Here is a 17721-nt window from a genome sequence, read left to right on the forward strand (position 1 = left end):
CATATTTACAACCTCTAAGCACAGAATTATGTTGATCTAGAAACTTGTTTTCATCTGGAAACTCCGGGTTAAATATTAATTCCTCTACAATTGATATAAACCTCTTAATAAGTTCAGTGGGGTCAGTCTAATGCCATGCTTTTGCTTCCCACAGAAGCAAGCACATATCAACTTCCAATACTCTTCTAATATTAAAGGCTTCCTTTTCATGGATGATTCCTCAAAGTGATTGTTTCTACTCAATTGTGCCTAACAATAATGAGGATATTTCATAAGTGTAACTCTGTAACACTGCTGTGAAATCAAAAAACCAAGTACAATACAAAATAAGAGGGGAAAACCTAAAGACAAACTAAATAATTGTAAGTCAGGAAGTATGACAGTCTACGCCTTCTAGTGCATGGAAAAGAGTGTATTCCAACACAGAAAATCACTCAAAATCAGATTGATATCACTTAACAGGACCCCAAAATACCTGGGCCTCAAACTCAGCCAGCAGTCAGTACAATGGCACCACTGGAATTACCTTGCCAGCATAAATCTCTCATGGGTCCAGCTGCTCAAAGTCAGAGTCCTTTTCATACACAGTGTAGTGTAATAAATGCTGCTTGTGGTACTTCCCCACTGGAGAATTACCCACAGTAATATTTCAGCTATTTCGTAACGCAGTGTTTAGTTATACTGCCTTACATCCACATGCACAGTCCAACATCTCATGGCCCTCATGTTTGAAGCTCCCTATAAAGGCCTGTGAAACACAGTCTCTTCTGATGGACTTGTACAACAGCACCTTATCTGAAGGTACCAAAACGTATTGGATGGAGTGACTGACTTTTATCAAACTGGAATGCAAGCAACATTAATAATGGTGATTCAGCTGTGCCATCACATAGGGATTAGGTGAACTGCATTAACAATCTGCAATGCAACCTTACTTGGTTGGGGCAGTTTTAAAGGTTATTTTCTTCTAACTAGAGTCAGTGCAAGTGACTTCCTCAAACCAAAGACATTTTATTTAGCTGCCAGTCCCTCACCAAGACTAAAAAAGCCCACATACCAAATGCTGTTCTGTGATTCTAACCCAGAGTCTTGCTGTGGCTATTTCTCACATGATCCTTTCTTCAGGCAAAAAGTAAAGTAACATTATTCATTTCACCTCAGCCCTAAAAACATTTTCAAACCTCATCATGAAAGGGGAGAGCGAGGAATGGAGGCACACAGTGATGGGAAAGAAGGAAGAAAGTCCCACTGGAAATTAAATGTTAGAAAAGAAAGAAACGTTAACAAGAAATAAAAAGGAAGGAAGTGAAAATGTTTTAGGGAGCAATGGGTGAAGGGTAGGAGGGGAGTGCAATACATAGCCTAAACAGACTCCTTCAGTCTACTGAACAGATGAGATACCACAAGGAGTGGACAGACTTCAGGGAAGAGGGCACACTATAAGAAAAAAAGAAAAAAAAAGAGACAATGTGAACTCGCTGACAGATATGCCTAATGAATGAACCTTCTCTCTCTTGCTGCCACCAAAGAAGCAGTTCTACCTGTTGATGTCTTAGAAACAGATAAGCAGTTTCACAACAGGCAGAAGCTAGGCTCCTTAAATCTGGCTGTTGTTGAGACAGTTTAGGCTTAAAGATTCCGCAGATCGGGATGAATAGCACATAATACAACATCAAGCCTCGGCCAATTTTCCAATCACAAGCTTAATCTCTATTTTCCATAGTGAAGCATTGTCTACATTTGTTATTTTTTATCTTGTGGCATCAGGATGTCAATTATAAGCAAAATTAGAAGAAAATAGGATAGAAAATGTGAGTTTTAAAGGATTAAAATAGTATAAGCCAAGCAGAACCCAAACTACCTGAAAAATCAAAAGTCTTCTGAGATTTGAGGAGTGACTTGTTTAAATAAACTACAGAACATTCTCTGAGATTAATTCAGCTGGGTAAAAATAATCCTTTTGGTTACCATTTAAAAATTAGTCAAATTGCGTTTTTTTCCAATTGAGCTGAACATCAAGTATGTACCTAGTTTGACTAGGCTGACACTTCAGTGTGGGCAGGAATTTTGTATTAAAAAGCCCTGCTTTTCTATTTATTTCATTTTTTGAATGAGAGTTTCTTTCACAGTTCAATATATAATCACAAAAAAATGGTCACCCTGATTTTCATTCCTCATTATCAGCCTTCATTCTCACTATGATCTGTCATGTTATCTATCATCGAGATTAAAACAGCATTTGAGATCTACAGCTGGGCACAGTAATGAAGATGCACTGTAGATTTTCTTAAGTGGAAAAAATAGTAAAGAGATGTTAAGGCTGAACCTACACATGACCAAAAGCGAAAAATGAAACAAGAGGAATATGAAAAAAATGGAGACAACTCACATGATAATGAAGGGTAAAGTACTGAACTAAACTGAATAATAATCTTTACAGAAAAAGAAAGAAGGGTGGAAGGAGAAGAGTATAACATTGTATCAGTCTCCTTCTCTCTCCAACAGAGCCCTGAAATCAGCTTGACTGGGGTCCAGCTTTGCTAAGTTCTACACACAGAATGAAAGGTCAGATCCTGCCTCTCCCTCCTCCCATCCAGAAGGGTCCACAGTGCACTTAAGAGGCAGGGTGCAAACAGGGAAGTGACACAGCACGAAAGGTGCAAAAGGGCACAAATTAACTAAATACAAGAAGTGGATGTTCCACCAGGGATTTTTGTTCAAATAAAGCAAGATTATATTGGAGCAAGATGTAACTGAGAACAAGCATTTCACAGCTTTGGCCTCCATCGTAGGACAGACCTCCAAAGGCTGAAACGAGAATGCCTTAGGAAACCCTCTCTCCTCTGAAAGAACAATGTTGGTTACATTCTTGTGCTAAAACTATACCACCAAAAATGAATGCACCTACCTAATAAAGAAACTGAGCCAACACTGTCTCAAACTGAGTTTTAACTAGACATAACCAGATTTAAAGGGACATAGCTATTACTATTAAGTTTACATGGAAGGACTACACAAATGATGATGATGGAAGGCTGTGAACGACCAACTGTAAGAGAAAGAGAAAGGGGTTTGCTGAAGACTCACTAACAGACCATTAAACTTGGCCATATACTACATATGTAACAACACAGCAGTCCTGTGAGGCAATTTGGCAAGGAAATTCTGTATCTGAGAGGCAATGAGAAAAGCTGATTCCTGCACTAAGAATCCTCCAGAAACAATTTGCCAAGCCCAAGCATCCAAAATCTGTCAGCACAAATGCCCAAGTGCTGGGCTCTCAGGGGAGAGACAACTTCTGTCAAACTGGCTAAAATATGCTCTCAGTGAAATATTCGTGGCACTTAGTTTGCCACTCTGAAAGACCTGGCTTTTAAAAGTATATTCTAAAACTTATACTTGGTTTTAAAAGTTATCTATTTGACAGCAAGCTCACTAGGAACTGAATCAATTTTCTGAACTTTTATGTTTCCATTCCACCTGGGTGTATTGGTTTTGTGTGGCAAGGTTTTGGTAGCGGGTGGGGTTACAGGGGTGGCTTCTGTAAGAAGCTGCTGGAAGCTTCCCCTGTGTTCGACAGAGCCCATACCAGCCGGCTCTAAGACAGACCCGCCGCCGGCCAAGGCCAAGCCAATCAGCGATAGTGGTAACGCCTCTGTGATAACATTTTTAAGAAGGAAAAAAAAGTTGGGACGGGGGTATTCGGCAGCCGGAGAGAGGAGTGAGAACATGTAAGAGAAACAACCCTGCGGACACCAAGGTCAGTGAAGAAGGAGGGGGAGGAGATGCTCCAGGCGCCGGAGCAGAGATTCCCCTGCAGCCCGTGGTGAAGACCATGGTGAGGCAGGCTGTCCCCCTGCAGTCCATGGAGGTCCACAGTGGAGCAGATATCCACCTGCAGCCCGTGGAGGACCCCACGCCGGAGCAGGTGGGTTCCCGAAGGAGGCTGTGACCCCGTGGGAACCCCGCGCTGGAGCAGGCTCCTGGCAGGACCTGCGGATCTGTGGAGAGAGGAGCCCACAGAGCAGGTTTTCTGGCAGGACTTGTGACCCCGTGGGGGGCTCACGCTGGAGCAGTCTGTGCCTGAAGGACTGCACACTGTGGAAAGGACCCATGCTGGAGCAGTTCGTGAAGAACTGCAGCCCGTGGGAAGGACCCACGTTGGAGAAGTTCGTGGAGGACTGTCTCCCGTGGGTGGGACCCCACGCTGGAGCAGGGGAAGAGTGTGATGAGTCCTCCCCCTGAGGAGGATGAAGCGGCAGAAAATAACGTGTGATGAACTGACCGTAAACCCCATCCCCGTCCCCCTGTGCCGCTGGGGGGGGGGTGGTAGAGAATCTGGGAGTGAAGTTGTGCCCGGGAAGAAGGGAGGGGTGGAGGGAAGGTGTTCTGAGATTTGGTTTTATTTCTCATTACCCTACTCCGGTTGATTTGTAATAAATCAAGTTAATTTTTCCCCAAACTGAGTCTGTTTTGCCCGTGACGGTAATTGGTGAGTGATCTCTCCTATCCTTATCTCGACCCACAAGCTCTTTGTTATATTTTCTCTCCCCTGTCCAGTTGAGAAGGAGGGGGAGTGATAGAACAGCTCTGGTGGGCACCTGGCATCCAGCCAGGGTTAACCCATCACAGTCTTTTTGGTGGAGAATGCGGGCAAAACATGGACTGAACGCAGCTAGAGAGTTAAGAGCTGCATGACGAGCGGGGAATTTTTATTGTTGTAATTGTGGTGAAGGGACGAGGGGTGGATTGTGTGTAAATTGTCCACTTTTTGTCGGTTTTGTGATGATATTATTTTGATTTTGGTGTGGGGAATTCTTTTTTGTTGATGTGAGTGAAGATTTTGTGTGATAAATGTAGATTTTAATGATAGTTCTTAAAAATGTGATGCACAGAGGCGAGGGGTGGAATGTATTGGTTTTGTGTGGCAAGGTTTTGGTAGCGGGTGGGGTTACAGGGGTGGCTTCTGTAAGAAGCTGCTGGAAGCTTCCCCTGTGTTCGACAGAGCCCATACCAGCCGGCTCTAAGACAGACCCGCCGCCGGCCAAGGCCAAGCCAATCAGCGATAGTGGTAACGCCTCTGTGATAACATTTTTAAGAAGGAAAAAAAAGTTGGGACGGGGGTATTCGGCAGCCGGAGAGAGGAGTGAGAACATGTAAGAGAAACAACCCTGCGGACACCAAGGTCAGTGAAGAAGGAGGGGGAGGAGATGCTCCAGGCGCCGGAGCAGAGATTCCCCTGCAGCCCGTGGTGAAGACCATGGTGAGGCAGGCTGTCCCCCTGCAGTCCATGGAGGTCCACAGTGGAGCAGATATCCACCTGCAGCCCGTGGAGGACCCCACGCCGGAGCAGGTGGGTTCCCGAAGGAGGCTGTGACCCCGTGGGAACCCCGCGCTGGAGCAGGCTCCTGGCAGGACCTGCGGATCTGTGGAGAGAGGAGCCCACAGAGCAGGTTTTCTGGCAGGACTTGTGACCCCGTGGGGGGCTCACGCTGGAGCAGTCTGTGCCTGAAGGACTGCACACTGTGGAAAGGACCCATGCTGGAGCAGTTCGTGAAGAACTGCAGCCCGTGGGAAGGACCCACGTTGGAGAAGTTCGTGGAGGACTGTCTCCCGTGGGTGGGACCCCACGCTGGAGCAGGGGAAGAGTGTGATGAGTCCTCCCCCTGAGGAGGATGAAGCGGCAGAAAATAACGTGTGATGAACTGACCGTAAACCCCATCCCCGTCCCCCTGTGCCGCTGGGGGGGGGGTGGTAGAGAATCCGGGAGTGAAGTTGTGCCCGGGAAGAAGGGAGGGGTGGAGGGAAGGTGTTCTGAGATTTGGTTTTATTTCTCATTACCCTACTCCGGTTGATTTGTAATAAATCAAGTTAATTTTTCCCCAAACTGAGTCTGTTTTGCCCGTGACGGTAATTGGTGAGTGATCTCTCCTATCCTTATCTCGACCCACAAGCTCTTTGTTATATTTTCTCTCCCCTGTCCAGTTGAGAAGGAGGGGGAGTGATAGAACAGCTCTGGTGGGCACCTGGCATCCAGCCAGGGTTAACCCATCACACTGGGCAAACAGCCATTTCTTCTGGGTACCCCCTCGCACATGGCTAAAAATAATTTCATTAGCATATTGAAATCTCAACCTACCATACTAGATGGATAGGTTTAATACAGCCAGAACTTACAGTAGATCATTAATTTTGAAAGTAAAACATCTTTCTAGTCCGTTGCTTTCAATTGTTCACTTCTTAGATAACTTTGTATTTCCTGCTCCTTCTTTACGGAACCATGTTTTATTTGTTTGTTTAAAGGATGACAAAACTGTATTAAAATAAATACATCAGGCTCTGCTGGGGATGCCCCACAACCTGCTTCTCATGAACCTTGGCTGTTCTTGTTCCAAACCCATTGAAAACAATGTATTAGAGGGGATAATATTTACACAAAGCAAACAGCAGTACTAGATAAACACGCTGTTTTTACATGGAGAGCAAACTAAATTGGTTTTCAGTACAGGAGGAAAAATAACTGCACAATATTACTGCACTATGATTTTAAATCATTTCTGTAGATTATCAAATGAAGATGAATGGATTGCTTAAGACTTATATTACACAAGTACATTTTGAAAATTCAAAGAGACTCAACAGGGATGTTACAAAATTCTTTTTAAAAGGCCTTGCTAGGAGGACACAGTAAATAAATCTGGCTCTGGCTGTGCAGTGGCAGCTGAGAGGAGAGAGCATCTTGTTGACTCATCTTTCTGTCCATTTCTCTTACACTGAACAGTCCCTGATAATTTTCCCAACCTTCTCATTAAAAGCATACCCAAACAAACTTTAATTGTTGTTTTTGTTATAATTGTGGCCACAATGTGCCAGATCTCCTGTACTCAACTGTGGGTACAAAGACTGTTCTTCTTGTCTGCTTTCCTAATGAAATGTAACCACTTTGCCTGGCAGGAAATTCCGCCCTTTTCTCCCTTCTTCCCAGTAACTTTCTGATTCCAGTGGAACAATTTTAACCAAATTTGAGATAGGGCTCAAATAAGGTCCTAGAAGCTAAATAAAAATTAGTGATAGGAGACGGGTCCCAAATATAGTGTCACTACTAAGGGAAAAGAGGGCAGTACTCTCTGTCACCCACTTCACTGGGTAGCAACCAGCTAACCAGTCTGTACACACACACTGGCTGGCTAATCCTTCCAGATATAACTCCAAACGTCACATACATTGTCTACCATCAAGTAGATACATCATGGAAGTTATGGTAAGTACTGGTGGCAGGAAAGAGCAAAAATGGAAAGGAAATAGAAATAGGCTTTCTCGGTCCTTCCACTCACAGAAAAACTTTTCAATCATTTTCATTGGCTGTGATTATATTTATATCCCAAACTTATTTTGCAACTTCAATTCTTATTATTAGCAATTCTTCCAAGTGTTTTCATTATGACCACGCACCGATGTCCTAAAGTTGCAATTTTTCAGGTTTTTGTGGACAGCAGTATTGAAGGTGCTAAGCATCCGAAACAGGCAGCTCTGGCTTGGAATGCACTGCTATCGCCTGCTGTTGCAGTGGTGAAAAATATACGTGGGTATTCTTATGCACTTCTGACAGAAGACAGGTGGGTTTTATTGAGGAGTAATCTGCTATACTTCACCCTTTTTCTGACAGCAAGAAGAATGATTAATTCTTGAAGCAAGTCTATTGCTATACTGGGACAAGACTTTCAGTCTCTCTAGAAGACAAGACGAGGTCACTGGTAATACTAGAGTTAGAACACTTCTTAACTGAAGGGCTACCTAATTTGCTACGACCTACACTTCAGTCTATTTTTTTGTAGGGCTCTTTCTCTGTCATGAAGCAAGACAGACAAAGCTTGTTATTGTCACTTTGATACTGTGTATCCACTCACCGTTCAAAGAAAGTCTTTATATAGAATATGCAGTGAAATAAGCTACAGCATGAGTCACACTGCAAGAGTCCATGCTTCTTGAGTGTTATGAGGCACCAGAGGAATCAAATGACTTGGATATGAGAACAAGGCATTATCCACCAAGCCACAAGTGTAATTATAGAACAGCCTTTAAGAGAGGTTTCATTAACAGAGAGAAAAAGCTGCCTTCACATCTAAATCCTCTTCACATAATTTTTCTGTTAACTTATAACTCTAAACCCATATTAGAGACAAGTTTTGCAAACCATATTGTAATAAAAATCAAACACATTGGAAATAAGGCAAAAATATGTTTTGCATATAATTTTTTTTTTTTCACATGGTAACTGCTGTTTATCTGATCTGTCTTCCTTTGATAGTACTGAGGGGAATTCAGTGTTATAGAATAAGGAAGCTGTACACATATGCCTAACATATTTAACTGGCTAGTTTTCAATTTACAAGTATTCTCCTACATACTGCTAGCTGCTTGTTTAAGGAGCATCATAGAACAAAATTTTAGCATTATACTGTCTCTTCAGTTTTATAAACTTCAGATTTCTGTGAAAATCTTGATGTCTTTTAGATAAGATAGCCACTTAAGATTATTATTTGCATAACTCCTATGGAATTAACGTCCATTATATACACCTGTGTTGGAATGGATCCTCAGCTGACATAAATTAACAGTTTCACTGGCTTCAGCAAAACTGATCTGTATACACTGATCTGTTCCAATAGCACTAATGATCATCCGTCTTCCAATAGGAAGGCATATTGTCCACTAACTAGTACTGAAGACTAGATCTCAGGAGATCTCTGCCATATTCCCACAGATGCCACTCACTCACTATAACTGATACTTGAACAAAACCTGTTCAAACTGGGAAATGTGAAGTCTGACTACCCTGTAGCATTCAAATTTCCTGTCCATTTCTGCAGTGGGAAATTTCATCCTTGAGAAGGGCCACATGCAGACAGCCTACATTCCAGCTGTGTCCTGGCCCTCTTCTATTCCCAGGCTCTGTTGCATTGCCTTACCAATAGGGAAGACGGATGAGCATCAGACTTAACAGGCCTCCACCACAGCCTTCATGCTACAGAAGAATCATGTAACAATTTCAGAAATTGCTTTCACCTCCAAACTTTAGGAAATCACAGTAGGTTCCAAAAGCAGTAAACAAAAGCTCTGTGATATAGGTATGACATACTCTTGTCACTGTCTTGAAAAACACCTGGTGATGTTTTCTTATGGCAAAATCACGAAGTTTTCACATCACCAGTATCACCTAAGTTTAGCAAACTTGACAGGTATTACAAATCCGACATGGTTAGAAAGACCAGTGTAAACAGGCCTGCAGACCTACTGAATGACTGCACTGCCCAGCAAGTGTCAGTAGTGCTAGCTTCAGCTAGAGCTAATCCTTCCTGCAAACAGAAACAAGTGGGAAAATCCAAACAAGAGAAAAAAGTGCTAGTGCCCGAGTACTTAATAGGGAATAATTTGTCAACAATAGCATGGATCAAATCTGGCCCCTTAAAAAGGAAAATTGCTACAAGTGTCCAAAGGTGTCATTTTAATAAAGAAGTGAGCAGAAAAGAGCAGATGTAAAATTAAGTAAGATGCCAAGCGAGACCAACACTGCCAGCACAGGCCTGCTGATTTGCTCTGCCTCAAGACAGAAACTAAGGGTCTGATACACCAACGTGTTACTTTGAATTCAGGCCAGTGTGACTTTTTTCCAACAGACATAAAACTCAAATAATGCTTATCTATCAGATTAATTAGAGCAACAGAGATGTAATTCATGAGAGGTTTCCAGAGTGTATACTAGTAGTAGCAGGACATGACAGTGGCCAGAAAAGCTGTTTCAAGCTACCAGAAGATGAAAGGTAAAAGTGACAAGACTCTGGACTCAACTGACACTTTCTTTGTTGGAGCAGCAGTCCCAGTAGAGAACTTGATTGCCTTCTCTCTGATTGCACAGAGCTACATTTTATCTGGATCTCTCACCATCACCCTAAACAGTACAAAGAACAGTAACACACGTGCATATAAACAACTCCTAAAGTGGCTCTGTCTAGTAGAAAATGCTACAAAGAGCCTGACCCAAATCATCTCTGAATTTATCAGTATGTTTTAGAAGTTTCTGAAAGATAAAAGATGTATCCTCTTAGAACTATAATTCTCAGTGTCACATGTTAGGCATTGCTTACTAATGAGAATTAATACTGTGTTTGATGTGTTCCTTTATGGTTCTCATGCCTTGCAGCAGAATGGTCAAACCTCTGCAGCTACAGCATCCAGAGGCCAGTTTTGTGGTGGTGTGGTGGCCCCTTGTCACGCAGCCCAGGCCATAATCTCTTCCTGTGCAGACAGGTGGCCGAGTTCAGTTTGCAGACACTGAAACAGCCTGATGGGCAGCAGGAGGCACTGGGCTGTTAGGCCCAAAGAGCTGCTCCCTGGTACCTGACAGGAAAAAGCCGTAGGCCAAATAGAAAGAACCTGCAGGCAAGGCGTGACCAGTTGGGCACCAGGGTTATTCGTGAGGGACTCTTTAACTTGAACTCTATAATCAGTGCATCACCATCCATGTGAACGCAGCCCAGTGGAATGCTACTGAATTAAGTGCTTAATATTTGTAAAACACTTCAAGATATGTAGATTAAGCATCCCACAGAATTGCTAACCAAAATAATATTATTCTGACATTGCATTCCTTCAGGAATAGACAGACAAACACTACAGTACATAAATGGGCTGATATCTCTTTCAATATAGATCATTAGAGCTCTCCTGAGATTCCCATCAGTGTCAGTAAATGTTATGTACAAAGAACTACTCATTTGATTATCTTACAATACAAAACCCCATGCATATATCCACACTGATTATATATTCAGTACATTCCCTTTAATGTCAGTACATCAACTGTGTTTCAGTTGAGATTTAACATTCATCGCCACATTCAGGCAAGTTTTGTCTTGCCTTCTCATCTCCCATACTTGATCTGTCTCTTTAAACTTGGCATTTCTAGCAACCTCTCCCAGCTAGGTTTTAAAAGTAGATTCTTCTCTCTGCTCAATAAGCAAGAAAACAGTATATAATTTCCTGTTTTATGTACAACATCTGGCACTGTAGGAAGAACCATTGCAAATCTTACCAAGGCAGCAGAAAAAAAATAGCTGAAAATCCTCCTGTATGGAAAATGGCTCTGCAGGACTGGCTATAAAACCTATTACATATTATATGAAAGGTTAGCAGATTTCCTGGCAGACTATAGTACAGTATGTGGGATTTGATTACTGTATAGAAACAGAGCACTGAGAGAGAGAGGGCCTTCCATGAAACACTAAATGACGAACCTCAATCTGCTTTTCTCTTCACTAAATAAAAAATGTCAAGAGAAATCTGGCAGGAGTCTACACTTCCTAACGTTAATATTGTGAGTGATAGCCTACACAAAGCATCTGCAACAAAATAACCTTCATTATTTGATTGGCAAACAAGCTGAGGGTACAAAATTTCCCAAAGCACCAGAATGACTTAAGCATCCACACTCCATTTATAGCAATGACTTAGGCATTTCAGAAACTACGCAGCACTGATATTCAGTGACCCCAGGGACAGAATTTAAAGTTATTTAAGCATTCAGAGACACAGTTACCTAGGCACTGGCCCTCTTAACAATCCCACAAGAAGCATATGACAACTTGGGGCTTCCATGTGAGGTTATGAACTCTTAATCTTTATCAAGCCTCCAACTCCAATAAGAGGGTTATTAAATGAAGATGAACTTCTATTCAAACACAATCTTAAAAAGGGGAACCATGATGGAAAAGTTCACCTTTGCAATGAAAGCACATGACAAGGGCATGTAACTGCCGGTTGGGACTGAACCAAGAGGGATCTTACAGTAGCAGTAGAAGCTTCATTCAGTTGTCCAAGCAGAAAGCAGACTGCCTGAATTGGGGGCCCAGTGAGGCAAGAAAGAACTTGTTTCCCTGGTTGCACACCGGTAGACATCACTTCCTTGTGGACTCTGGAGAGCACAAGTAGGATGAGAGGGCATTTGTCTCCCAGTGACTTTTAATTGCTTGAACTTTCCCTGTTAATAAAGCAATGTTGCTTTCCAAACCTTTCCATAAAATTCTAGTTCTTCAGTTGTCTGTCAACACTCAACTGTCACGTGCTCCTTGAAGAAGCAAACTTTTCAGGAGAAGTCTGAGAAGGAAGTACCTGAGATACTGTAAGTGTCTGAAGCCAGAACTAGTCCACGGAGCCTAGATAATTGTCAGGTTGTTTTACAGCCCCTGTCTGCAAAAGCACTGCCTAACTAGGAATCAAATACCTACAAAAACCTGTCCTACGCATTTGTGGAAATAACAGACAAAATTAACTTGGAACATTGCCATGCACTTATGTAAGGTCATGACATGATGTGGTTACTTGTTGGTACTGATATTTATTGAAGTGGAATAAAGTGCTATTCATGAGCTAAAAGCCAACCCAATGTTTTATTCAGAGTTAAAATGCTTTTTCCAAAGAGGATGGCTTTTCCAAAGTGGTAAGCACTGGGCCAGTTCTGTTTCCTTTAATGTCATAGGCAGCTTCTGAAAACAGCAGCCCTAATTTGAACCATTATGCTGGCTGTTCAGGACAACTCCAGTCTGGCAAGCCAGCACTGTCTCCCCGGGAAATGAATATGGCTAAGGGTAAGCAAGTAAGCTGGCACAAAATCAGAAGCTTGGGCACAAGGGTAACTAGGGATTGACAAGGCTCTCCTTGCTATCTGGAAAACTGTTTCCCATTGTGAGTAAGCTGGGGGAAAGCTGGAGAAACTCTGCTATGATAAACTACATTTCAGAAGTGTTCTGCACAGACGATGGCCAGGACCATCAGTGAAAGACCAATAGGAATTTTAATTACAATTCCATTATGACTAAAAAAATTTCTTGTCCAGCAGCATTACAGGGACTATATATTCCTCCCAGGCCTCCATTTTGTCCAAATTCAACACAACATACCTGGAGTCTAAACATTTTGGTTAGGCCAATAATTTAATCTACCATGTGCATTTTTTTCTAAATACATTTTCACTGAGCTATTGCTGTTGTTGCACACCATTACAATTTAAATTACAAGGGTATATGACACATATAGCTGATATTGAGTCCAAATTGCTAAAGTTAAAGAGAATGAGATACTATTGCATATGTCTCATTACCAGGCCACATGACCAACCCTAGAAATTTCCAGGAAGAACAGCCCTACAAAGATGATGACAGCCAGTCCATTGTGTTTGGGACATTGCTACCCAACAGTATGGTCAGCCCAGATACAAAACATTTCTGTGATGTTTCAAAACATAACTTGCAGATCGCTGGAAAACCCATTCCTGGCTCTTCAGTGTCCTCTTAAGAGGTGACAGAAATCACCAATATTAGTAAAACCAAAGCTACTAGTTAAATCAGGGAGTTCTAAGAGAGGAATGTACCTAGAATGAACCCACCGAGACTTTTATGTTATCTACAGAAGTCATCGCAGTTGCACCTTTTTTTAACCTTGAAACTACAAATAAAAGTTGTAACAAAACATTTTTGGAAATGTTCTTTCTCCTGTAACATAGTAAGGCCTACTTCAACAAAAATCTCAAATGCTAAGCTTTCATTTAGGTACAACTCTATCAAATGTAATCTTCAAGGAGTTCCAAGTCAGTAATGAATGTAGCTATCCAATACCATTCTCTTGCAACCCTCTTATACCCTCCTCCCTCTCTCCTTCAGTCTATTCTTCATCAGCATCTAATTACCTGTATTCCCAGCTTTAAAACTTCGTGGCAGACACTGATGATACTGAGTGGCAACATATGATGTTACTCTGTCTATAAATCTCTTCTCTTGGAATTCCCTTTCTGAGGAAGCAGTGCAAATCCAGATTATATCCAACCACTTCACATGTTCCCATGCAACCCATGGCTGTTGGCTGTGGTTCCAAAATACAAAGCATTCAGCGCTACAATGGTCTATGCCCTGCCAGCCGTTGGCTCCTACTCCTGTGCCCAACATCTCATCTTCTTGGCCAGGTCTGCAAAGACTGGGGAGGGCGCCCTACTGTGAACAGGGATCAGTGAACAGATTTGGGTCTTTAAGAAATTGCTGCAGAGCCAAGAAAGAATAGCCAGAGAGGGGCAAGGCAAATCTTGAGACAATATTTGCCTCTTTGTAACATGAGAAAATAGCCACATTTTTCTGCACAAGACCAGTTGGACATTTACAGAAGTAACCAAAGCACACTATAAAACTCTAAAAAAGCAACAGAGCACTTGGTTTTGCTTTCCAATATTACAATAAGTTGTTTTTACACCTTATATGTAACATTTTAGCAGTCTTTCAATCGAAATGAAGAAGACGCACACATATATACATACTGCATATACTCCACTCCATACTGCATTTCAGAGTATCTCACTGAAGCAATTTAATTAACATCAGCCAGAAAAGAAAAATGTAGTATAAAGGTGATTCAAGATCTACTTGTATAATCTTTCTTCTCATTAAAAATAATGGCCCCTTTTCCACTGAAAGAAAAGCTAAAACAACAGTTGACTCCCGTTCACCCTGAATTTGCATGCAATGTCTCATTGTCTCCAACTGTACAAAGATGAATACCCAGATTAATCAACCGTTCCCAACTGTCTGTCTTCCAGATCATGGAGCATGTAAAAAAAGATCTCTGACTCCAGCTGGCACCACTACTCCTTGGCTTGTTCACAGGGCAGGGAGAATCTAGGTACTAAAGGTTGCCCATATATCTCACTTCTACCAAGCTTTCAGGTTTGAAAGAGAGTACTTTGGAAATAACAGTAGCCCTTCAGGCTTTGTTCTTTCATTTTAAAATACTTTCTGCTGTTCTGTTTCTACTAAGAAGTCAGCAGCCAACTATCAAGAAAAGAAAATTAGTCAAAGACCTTTGCAGGAGCCCCACACTGACCCAGCAAGAGACATACTCAGACAGACTGTTTCTGGAGCCCTTTGTGTCTTATCCTAGTTCTCATGAGCTGTTACATTGGATTACATGACTTACAGAAGCAAAGATAGCAACGTCAAACTCATACACATCAAAAGAGACAGTCTCTTCTCTTTACAAAGTGCTATCAAGACTTTCAAACTCAAAATTCAAATTAAACAGATTCAAGCTATGCTTCTTTCCTTGTCCTGATACCCCATTCCATGGTATTTTCGAGTAGACTGATACAGTGTTAAGAGTTCCACTAGTGTATTTAGGTAACTGTACAGGAAGTCTACCCATTATTTTCCCTCTCTGTACTAGAGTCTTCTGTAGAGCATATAATCATGTGTGAAGACGTGGCTGTCCTTCTGATCCATCACAGTATAAAAAGGGACAGGCATTTGGTCTCCAAGCCCTTTTGAGAGCAGATTTTATCAGCAGCCATTCACTGGAGTTCATAAAGAAAGCAGCAGGCAAACAGAAACAGACAAAAACAATGGTGCAGCAGCTGCACGGGTCATATGTACAGCTGCTGCTAAGATGACCATAAACGTAACCTCCTGGTTTTGATGTGGGGCTGCCCAAGTTAGGACCCAGTGGTTTATCCCATGTTATAGAGCATGTCCTCTTCCTCATTTCCAGAGAGGAAATTCAAACTGAATCTGTGGATGCATCCAGGGATTTAGTCATCTTCAGACTATCTCTAGGAATAAAAATAGTAATGAATTTATCTAAAAATCAACTAACTCCTCACCCTCCCCTGCAATTCCCCCTGAACCATTCACTGAATAATTTGCCAATTAAGAACTAGACAGTCCACAAGTTTGCTAGTCATTCATTTACAAAAAGACACAGGGCACCCATTTTAATGCTGCAGTCACATTTTAATCAAATATTAATCCTTAGAGGTCTTTGAAAGGAGGAGATACGCTCTCTTTGACAAGCCCATTCTTAAAATAACTTTTTTGCTTTAACAGTTAACAGTTCAAATGAGAATGCAGCAGGCAAGTCATGGATTAAATAGTACCTTCAACAAATAGGACTCAGCGACATCAAGCAAGAGTCAGAAAGCACAAGCTGAGGGGGATGGGACAGTAATCAGGACATGCATTAACTTTTAAAGTTTGCCATTGTCCAATTGTTTTTGGATAGCGTGTATGACAGCGCAGGTCATCCACTGGAGCAGGCACCTTCAGACTAGGGGCTGCAAAAGCTCAATGCCTCCTTGCAGCAGTAGTTCCATGAGGAAATGTGACTTGATCTAATTTTGGAATCTGGAAAAAAGACAAACATCAGGAAGGAAGTTTAAAAATATTTGGAAAACAGTCCTTTCAAAGAAAAAGGAAACTCAAACCAGATAAATTCAAACAGCAATAAGTCAGCATCAAACTGCTGTGACATGTCTTTTTGGAAATAGCACATAAGGATTGCTTGCCCCTCTCATTTAAGACAGGGAGCAGGAAGTCACTACTACCTTTGGATGGGTTTAGCCTAGTGGTTTCCAGTTGCCTCTGTATGTACGGGTACTGCAGACCTCTGTGTCCAACACACATTAAACTCTGCTGAGTTAGGTCTGCACAGAGCTCCATACACCCTTCAATTTCAGACACTACTATCTATAGAAACACCGTTGGCACAGAAGTCTGGAACCAGACCCCACAGATGATCAAAGCTAACAGGAGATCTGCTAAGAAAAAGAATCATAACAAAGGAAACTACTTTCAGGTTTCTGGTATAAAGACACAAACCCTAATTCCACATGAATTTTCAGTACCGTGCATACACTGCCAGCTAGCACAATCCCCTGTAGGTTTCTTCAGGACTACGCATGCCAATAGGGAGTACTTGATAAGGCCTCAACTGTACCTTCGTGGAAGATCAGGATCACGTCAGTCAGCTCCCCTGACTCACCTGGTAAATACAGTCTCTAAGGGACTAGTTTGCTGAGTCAATTCATCATTTAACTTTATTTTTAAAAAATTCTTCGGTCACAGAGAGATGAAATTAAGACTTTATTAGCTAACTTCCAGTTGTAGGAGAGTAAATCCTCATTATGCACTAAAATGGTCTAATTTACATTACAGTGATTCTCAGATGGGTGAATGGATGCATGTTTACCGCACAGTGACCCCAGAGGGCACAGGTTTCCTCCCATTCTCACTTTGTTCTCCTCTCCTCTTCCTCCCTCCCCACCCCTCTTTTTCTCTGACATCTTTGTAAACAGTACAGAATTTATTTTGAGCCAGTGGAAAGGGGGAGAATGGGCAGTAAGCAGAGCAAAGAGGGTTACCACCTCCTCCTTTCCTCATCTCCTCCCCCTGCACAGCAGCAAGCCAAACTACAACAGTAAAGTCAGAGGAAGGAAAAGGAACAACATAAAGCATTTGAAAAACACCCATTCTGAAAATCCTGGTTTTCAAGGAAAGGTGCTGAAATGTTAGAATTAGCAAACATAACTGAACAGAGAAGAGTTCCAACTAGTCTTTCTAAAATGAAAGAACATTGGCTCTATGTTCCTTTCCCTCTATGTGTGTGACATATGGGCACAAGGGTCAAAGAGATTTCACATATAAGGAAGGGGAACAAAATCCATACACCAACCTTCTTCCATACTGCTGTTGCTAAACTTTAAGTACAACTTCTCCTATGAATAATTCTATAAATTGCAGACATTTTTAGTTTACCAAAAGACAGTCTATCCTAAGCCTCCTCTTTTGCTCTAACATGCTCCAACACTCTGCTGTGATCAATTTTCATTTCATAAACTAAACAAGGCCCAGC

The 17721-nt window shown here is 41.9% G+C and overlaps 1 protein-coding gene across 7 annotated transcripts in view; it reads right to left on the minus strand.

The window, feature by feature from the left end:
• Nucleotides 1–17721, minus strand: part of RAPGEF4 (Rap guanine nucleotide exchange factor 4) — a 161279-nt gene that overhangs the window by 88891 nt on the left and 54667 nt on the right. The window lies entirely within an intron of this gene.

This window comes from Harpia harpyja, chromosome 7 (assembly GCF_026419915.1).
Source record: "Harpia harpyja isolate bHarHar1 chromosome 7, bHarHar1 primary haplotype, whole genome shotgun sequence".
Lineage (NCBI taxonomy): Eukaryota > Metazoa > Chordata > Aves > Accipitriformes > Accipitridae > Harpia > Harpia harpyja.